The sequence below is a fragment of the Fukomys damarensis genome, unplaced genomic scaffold (assembly GCF_012274545.1).
Source record: "Fukomys damarensis isolate Sample0158 unplaced genomic scaffold, DMR_v1.0_HiC HiC_scaffold_8, whole genome shotgun sequence".
NCBI classification, from domain to species: Eukaryota; Metazoa; Chordata; class Mammalia; order Rodentia; family Bathyergidae; genus Fukomys; species Fukomys damarensis.
Genome location: NW_022900920.1, coordinates 10,225,928 through 10,235,077, shown reverse-complemented (window position 1 = coordinate 10,235,077; position 9,150 = coordinate 10,225,928).

Genomic DNA, 9,150 nt, shown 5'->3' with positions numbered 1-9,150 from the left:
AAAAAAAAAAAAAAAAAAAAAAAAAAAAAAAAAAATCTATATACGATGTAGCTCACGTCTCTATTTAAAACCTTACAATTTTCCCCGTCACCCTTAGGGAAAAATAAAAAGTTTTGCAACAAGGCTAAGATGCTACATGGACACCTTACTTTCTGCCCAAATCACTTCCTGCCATTTTCCTGAGAGGTGTAAAACTCCTGCTCACCTCAGAACCTACAAGGCCTTCCTGAGGCTTCATCTTCCTTCAGTCTTTCTCTGAGAAGTCTCTAGAACTAGGACACTAATGACCCAAAGATATCCTCTAGGGTCTTTTTTTTTTTCTTTTCTTTTTGTTCCGAAGATTGAACTTGGGACCTTGCACTTGTGAGGCAGGCGTTGGTAACCCTGAGCTAAATCCTAGGCCCCATTCAGGGTCATCTTCATCCCCTTACTCAGCATGAATTTCTTAATAATTCCCCACTCTGCCTGAAGTTAGATAATCATAGATAAATAAAATAAGACAAACAAATCTAGTCCCAGCAGAGTATGAGCTCTGCAGATGAATTAACCTGATTTTCCCTGCTCACTTCAAATTCCCAAGATCAGCGACAAGCCTGGACTTTCAACTAATGGACAGCAAGTATCTGTGGAATGAGGGAAAAGCGCCCAACATCACTAGTAATCAAGAAAATGAAAACTGATGTAACGGAGAGACACCATCTTCCGCTTGAAAAGGGTAAAATTAAAGTATCCATGACAGTTGCTCATGTTTATGCAGATGAAAAAACATGGGGACCTGGGACCAGTGGCTGCACGCGCCCTGGCTTAGCTGAGAGTACTCAAGTGTGTGCTTCTTGTGCGTGACGAGTATCCAGAGACAACTCTCACTGTCCAGAGTGTCCTGGTTCATACGATAAATCACCCACACCCACCCTGTGAAAAAGAACCGTTGCAAATGAAAGTGGTCTAGATCATGCTGCGAAACAGTTTGGCAATGCTGTATTTATCAGTGCTCAGAAAAGGCTTACTACTCTGTCCAGAAAGTCCAGCTACTGTATGTCCTACAGAATTCCTCATAAATGTGGGGAAGCGCACTTTTATAAGGGTAATATTAACTGGATTATTGTTCCCCTAAACTAAATATCGGGACTAACCCCAATATCCTCAATATAGGAGAAACAGAATAATATATGGTTTAAAATAGACTAAAGCTACATTTATAAATCTTGAAATCACAAAGCTAGATAGAAAACCAAGCTGTAATAGAATCTTCAGTGTATTTTTCCATTTAATCAGACTTCAAAAAGAAAATACATTTACTGTTTATGGATAGATATAGAGATATGCAAAACTAAAAAGGTTGGGTACCAGAGCAACTACATGGGTATAATCTCCCCTGGGTGGCGTAGGGGGGTAGTGATGGTGATGGAGGCTTTAAACATATCTGAAAAAGTTTACTTCAGAAAAAAATCAAAATTAAAAGTATATTATGGAAAAATGCCAGTTTTCTTCTTATCTGTGTAACACTTTAATGGGCATCTGTTATGTTATTCTCAGCACTATACTGTATGTTTGAAATGCTTCATAATCTAAATTGCAAAAATAATTAAAAGGATAAGCATAGATATAATTATTTAGAGAACAAAAAGATTGACCTGATAAATCAAAGAGTTGCGGTGAGAAAGATATAAAAAGCTCATAAAATAGACAAAATCCTAAATGGCATAATAAATTAAAAAGGACATAATATAAACACATAGGTACCATGTCAATTTTAATACATTATAAAAGGCTGTTATATATAGATCCATGCTAAAGAATTTGAAAATTTCCAGAAAACAACTATTTTTTAGAGAAATGGGAAGAAATAAGAACTGAATCATCTAATGATGGGACAAATTGAAAAACAAAAAGTTAACCCAATCCCAGTTACTCTAGCGACAAGTTCTCAAGGATTGCATCATTACTGGTCTTTCTCCTGCACTGTGAGCTTTAAACAAGAAAATCCATGCTAGCCACTGAGCTCACTGACTGGCTTTCATGACATCATGAAGAAGGGTCAGAGGAAAGTCCCATTTTCAGGCTGTACATTCAGTCTTTACAACAGTTGATAAAAATCCTAGCTCATCACTACCCATCTACACTATAGAAGCTTGAGTCCTTCCATCAGATTTCTAGCTGTGTCCCTAAAATTTAGTAGTTCAGGCCCACCTGGGCCTGCTTGTCTTGTTCTATGATAAATGATGAATTCTGTGGACATGATGTCACTTCTGTCCATATTACATAAAATATCTCACCTCATATACAAATTCTGAATCCATTTTATAAGACTAGAATAAAGTATGATATCCAAATCCAAAAAGATAACACATGCACACACACACACACACACACACACAAAAAAAAAAAAAAAAACATGCTTGACCAGTTTTGTCTTTGACTATAGGTATGGAAATTCTAAAATAAAACTCAAATTTTTAAAATTAATAGAATAGTAATATATTGTACTTACAAGGCACTAATATTTTAAAATATGTTTATAGACTAATATTACATACTAGTGCATTTTAATCCTGTTATAGAATTTTTTAGCATAACTTGTCACATGAACAGGACACAGAGGAACAAAAATCATAAATCAGAAGACCTTTAGTATCTAATCCCACTGTCACCTCTATGTAGCCAGATTGGAAGTATAATTCCTCATTCCTCAACTTAAAATTATCTTAAATCAATGGGCTGGGGATTTAGCTCAGCGGTTCAGTGGCCTGCCTTGCAAGCGTAAGAACCCGAGTTCAATCCCCGGTACCAAAAAAAAAAAAAAAAAAATATCTTAAATCAATTAATTAGCCAAGTATGTAATGTGAAAAATTTGAGACAGTTCTATTAGAATTAGGAACACCATAATGATATCTATCTTCTCCATTTAATTTTTTTCTCACTGAGTTTATTGGTACATTTTAGGTGTACAGTACAGTTACATTCATCATTGGGATCTTGTACCTTTACATGACAGGTCTTGGTTCTCATTTTTTCCCCTTACCCCTGACCTCTCTTCACCCCCTCTTCCTTTCACTATTTACAAAGCTTTATTTCCATATTTATTTCATATTTTTTTTCTTTTCCCTCATTTCCTTTCCCCTACCCTTCCCACTTCCCCTACACCTTTAGCACTTTTCTTAAGTGAAATAAATAAGTCACACATATGTAAATACTAAATAGTTTCTCTGGTGTGAAAAACTATAATTGTACATAAGATCTTAATGGTCTAATCTCCACTTAAATTTAACCCTTTCAAAAAATTTGAGTCATTGCTGAAGACCAAGATCACAGAGTGAATACAGGAAGTATAACTTTTCTCAAGGAGGAGATGAAATGGCCACTTCCTGTAAATGTGTGGTAGATTTCTAATAGCTACCACACCCCACAAAAGAAAGGGAATATGCTGGAAAAATCACAAATAATAAAGACAATAAGGTGATCAATTATCAAGTAAACATTTACAAGTAATAGCTTCGTGGTATTATCCCAGGCTGAGACATTGAATCTTGAGTTTGAAGCCAGCCTGGGCTGCATAGTGAAAACTTACCTCAAAGCAAACAAACAAATAAATAAAAACAATAGCGTCAAGTTTAAAACCAAGCGCTAAGATTCTTCTTCTTTATATTTATCTATTTAGTTTTTATTTATTTATTTATTTTCTTCATTGAGTTTATTGGCACATTTTATTTACACAGTACAGTTTACATTCATCATTGGGATCTTGTACCTTTACATGACATACTTTTTAACAAGGAGCATGCACATGTCATGAAAATAAAAGTGTTAGAAATTTAAAATGTCCTTTCTAGTGCTTCTGTAATAGGAGACAGTAGAAGGGGAAAAATAATCTACTTGCAAATCAAAAACTATACTATGTTATAGAATAGAGTTAACAAGAAAGGCACAAGGCCTTTGTGCAAAAAGAACCAAATTAATCATGTGCATGAAGGCTTGACCTAGCAGTAATGGCAGACTCACTGATGTGAAGTGCTGAGTTCTGTCCATTTAATTCTTTTTCCATCTACTTCCACAAAGGGCATTATTATTATTGCTATTACTATTATTATCATTATTATTTTGCTACTAGAGATTGAACTCAGAGTCTCTGCACTTAGCTACATCCCCATTCTCCCTTTTAAAAATTAAGTTTATTGGTACTTTTTAGCCACACAATATGAGTACATTCATCAATGAGAACTTGTACCTTTGCATGATATATATTGGTTCTTATTTTCCCCCATTTCCCTGCCCTCCCTTCAACCTCTTTACTCCTCACTTTTTACAAAGTACTATCGGCCATAAAGAATGAGAAACTAGAGATATTTATAGCTAAATAGCTGCACATTGAGGAGATACTCATCAATGAAATAAATAGGACACGTGTGTAAATATCAGTTTCTCTGGTGTGAGAAATTCAAAGTGTAAATGATGATAAAAAGGTATAATATATAATGTGAAATAGGAAGAAAAGGTCCAAAGAGGAGGCAGAAAGGGAAGTAGAAGGGATAGGGGAAAGGAAAGAAGGGAAAGGAAAAAATATGAGAAAAGAATAAAATAAAAACAAAGTCTCAGCCCTTTCAAAAATATTTTATTGGGGATAGAGTCTCACTAAGTCACAAAATTGCTCAGGCTGGGCTTGAACTTGCTATCCTGATTCAGTTTCCCACAGTCACAATCTCTTTTAAAAGTGTTGATGAAGGGTAATTGACATTCTGTACTTATTTAGAGATGCAAAAATTATATAGAAAATGTTGAAATAGAGGAATCATTAATAAAGAAATTGGAGCATTTCCCACAATGTCCAACAACAAAATAAAACAACAAACAAACAAAAAAAGAAATTAGAACATATTAAGATGAACACGATACAGCTCTAGAAACAACAGGTATATCATGGATTCAAGCAAACTCTAAACAGAGATATATAGAATTTTATAAAGAAGACCTTTAAAATTATTAGGTAAATGATAATTTGTCTAACAAGTGCTATAATAAGAATGGCAAGCCAATGTAAACATATACTAATACATAATATCAAATATGAAACTATAAAAGCATTGTATAGGAAATATTTTCATAATCTTAAGGCATTTTAAGATTTTCTAAATGCTCAGCCAAGCTAATGGAAAAAAATCCCTGTAGGAAAAGGGTAAAAGGCATGACTATGTAAAAATTAAAAACCAAAAATCTTTTAACAGTATGGAAAGGCCCAAAGAAGATGACCAAGGAGGGCTAACGTATTTAATATGAAAAGATATTTTTTAAATGTGTTTTATAATCCATGAAATTGCAAATAGAAAAATGAGTCTCATATACATAAAAAGAAAATTCATAGTAGATGAAACATAAAGGCACAAATGAGAAGATGAAAAGATGCTCAAATTCACTTTTGATCAAACAATTTTGTGAGCCATGGTAAGGTGTTAGGATGAATTGTTATTTAGAGATTGAAACAAGGCGAGGAGATTTCTGGGGGAGATGGAAGGTTGTAGGGGGCAGGTGTAGAAAGCATGAAGCTGGTTGCAGGCTTTGGATATGACCTAGCTAGGACACAGGAGGGCTGGGGCCTGGGTGGTGGCAGCCAAAATAGATGGATGCAAAATATTTGGAGGATGAGTCAGAGGACTTCGTGGGGAAAGTGGTCACAACTGGTCACAACTCAGTATCTCCGTCCTTGCAACATACCTAGCAAAGCTTGGCGACCTTGAGCCCTGCTGCTGCAAAGCAGGCTACTATACGGACAGATCTCTTTTTGACCCAGAATAATGTGAGCTTAGGTTTCTGATAGAGAAAATAGTCTTAAAACAGTGGGGACCCTTAAAACATTTTATAATTTTCATTTCATGTTGAAAGTTTGGAAGTTTCAGAAAACATATCTTGCATTTAGTCACTTCCCTCAAGAGGAAATATGTATTGATATTCATTGGGTACTAGGTGTTGCTCATTCTGCAAAAATTCAAAAAGTTGTGAATGGTAAAGACCCCTACCCTCCAGAAGCCTCTAGACTAGAGACATGTAAGAAAAACTGTCACTTACTACACAGAGGAGAAGGTGCTCAACTGCCCCAGCACCTGGTGGCTTCTGTGGGGCAAAAGTGTGCTAGGGCTTCAGCGGTGCTGACTGGGAAACTGTTCAATGAAGGTCCGTATGGTACCATTTAATCTTAGGTCAGCCATGTGGGTCAGCATACACTGTGCCATGACATAGACAAGACAGCACCTCGGGGAGGATCGGTGTCTTCCTAAGGGACCTGTTCAAGGTGGAAGCTTTCAGAGGCGCTTTCAGAACTGGCTTCACATCCAGGCTTATGCAGAGCCTTCTTCACCACGACTCTACACATTGATCTCTGCCTAGAAGGAAGGCCAGGCAGATGGAACAGAGATTGGGCACTGAGAGAGAATCGCAATGGCAAAGAAATAAGCTGAGAACATCAGAGTACATGTGAGGACTACGTGAGGAGGGCAGTATGGTGGTGGGGAGCCAGGTTAGCAGGTGAAACAGGGAAGGGAACAGGGCCTTTGAGCCTTTGAGCCTTCTAGGTAGTACTTTGACCCGGGGCCTCTCTGCCTAAAGACCTTGAAGGCTGACAAAGACAAACAGATGTGGCATTGGAACAAGAGTCTTTGAAGCATTGCTGAGTCAGCTGTAGTGTTAAGAATGACTCGTCATACTGAAGAATTGGTGCTCAGGAAGTGTGGAGCCAGCTGATAAGCACCGATGGTGGCATAGGCCCAGTCTGGGCTCAGGGGATTGGCTTGTGATCTTGGCTGAGGCAGAAGACACTGCGCAGGAGGGAAGAATGAAGGCATCCAGAAGGAAAAGTTCCAGAATGAAGAAATCATTTGTTCAATCCTCAATGGAGGAAAAAAGTCAAATCAGATGATCATGTAATGTTGACAAATATCTCTTGGGCAATAATCATACCCAAGCTCATATGTTTTAACAAATTAGGAGTTAAGTAATTTGCTGAAGGTGGCCTGGAATCACATCTGAACATCTCTTGGCCCTTTAAACTAGTGATTTCCAAGGGCACATTTTTCTTTGTATTTTTTCATGCAAAGAGCTCCCTGGCTCAAAATCAAGCGTTGGCTGCATCCAGCCAACACTCTAGACCTTTCTGAAGGATGAGAAGGCATCAGCATGTTCCTCTGTTGGTTAAAATCTACCATTGTCCTCCAGGGGTTGATAAAACGGACCTTTGTCTGTAGAAAAAGACACACAAAGGATTATCTCATGGGTACAGAGAGGCATGCAAAGGTTACTTACCGAATTTGGAGGGCCCATTCACATTAATGCCAAGAAAACATTAATTTATGTAAAGAAGCCTGGCTTGGCCCCCAAATGGTTAAATTTCCCCTCCTAGTGTTTCCTGTTCGTTAGTTGTAAGTCTGTCTCCGCATGCAGAGGCCATCAAATCTGGCCACCGGAGACCTCCTCATCTACTTATGGAGGGGTCCAGGGATTGCTCCTGTTCGTATGGAAAATATCTCAGAAGTCCCTGAGCTGAGCATTTTGATCTCCTTGGCGGTGAGAGGGAGGTTGAGAAGAGGCTGAAGAGGGAGAGAACACTTTCCTCGCATAATTTCATTTGTCAGGAGAATCTTGCGACTGACATTGGAAGAGTGATTTAATTGATTTTAATCATACACCTGAGAGTGAGAAATTGAGCCCTCTGTCCTGAAAAATAATTCTAGGCTTCCACCAGAATATCTAATTTGCAGCTAATAGTTTTTTTTTTCTTGAAGTTTTGTTGTGAAGTTTGGAAAACACAGATCAAGGGTGAATGTAAAAGGATGAATTGCAGCCCAAGAGGCTGGGTGCACTCAGGTGCTCTCTGCACCTGGCTGGCTTGAGAGTTCCCTGGAATTAGGATACATGGCTAGTAGCCAGCCACTGACATTCTGCAGTGCTTACTGCACTGACTGCCCTTCATCTTGCCAGGGAGCTGGGGTACTGCCACTGTGCAGGGCAGTGCTCTCCCTGGAATCTATCACCTCATTGGATGACGAGATAAGGACCACAATGCTCACAGCCATGTGATGTCATGGCCTGGGATCTGGGAGGGGACACATTTCACCAAGTCCTCTTCCAGTGAAGGCTTTCATTTCAAATGGATAAACACAAGCAATAAACAAATGTTGCTTTCATCAGATCAAACTTAATCCATTAAAAGAAAATATTATTACACAAAAAGAGCTTCTGGGTTGAAATAAGTTTACCCCATTAGAGAAATCAGATTTCTTTTGCATGATAAAGAGCCAGCACATCTTATATCTGCTTCCCAAGAAACCTCTGTGACCTTCTGGTACTATTATCAGCTATTATTCGGATGGGACTATGGTCAGAAAATAATGCTCATCCCCCAAAATGTGCGAACACTGCAACAGCCTTACAATTCAATCAGTAAGCCTCAGAGATGGGCCACGCCAGTGTCAATCTCTCATGGGACAGGCAACAGAAAAACTCAGGAGTACCCAGTGGTAGGTACTCAGGATATATCCATGGATGCTAGCTATGCTAGTACCCTTCTAAACCCAGTGTGATGCTTCCTTCCATAAACTGTAAAGACATATGCTCTGAACACGGGGATAGAGACCATTGCTTCCTTGGCTTCACATATTGATATTGAACAATGGCAGAAACTCTGCCTCATATGTTTTTCCCTCTTTGACCAACGTGTAGTAATATTAATTCAAAATAAAATATTGATGTTTTTGTATACCTCTAGTTCACCATCTTGGCATCAGAAGCCAGAGGAATAGGAAAGAAATTGCATTGTTTATTATCATCCAGAAACTTGAGACCCAACATGCTTGTAATACATAATTTGTGATATTGCTTCAGTGCTTTCTTTTACCAAGAATGTGGTCATTAAACTTCCAGGAGAAATGAAAACAAGCCCTGATGCTTCAGGGGCAACTCACTTGCTGGTTTTAGGTCTTAAGAGCCATCTCTGTAGTCCTGTCCAAGCTGCTTCAGTGTATTTATGGGACAACAGCAGCTTGGGTTGGCTCTGTGCTAATCAGCCATGCTATTTTGAGTAAGCCACTTTTTAAATGTCTTAGTCTCTCTCTCTCTCTCTCTCTCTCTCTCTCTCTCTCTCTATCTCTCTCTCTCTTTCTATATTTG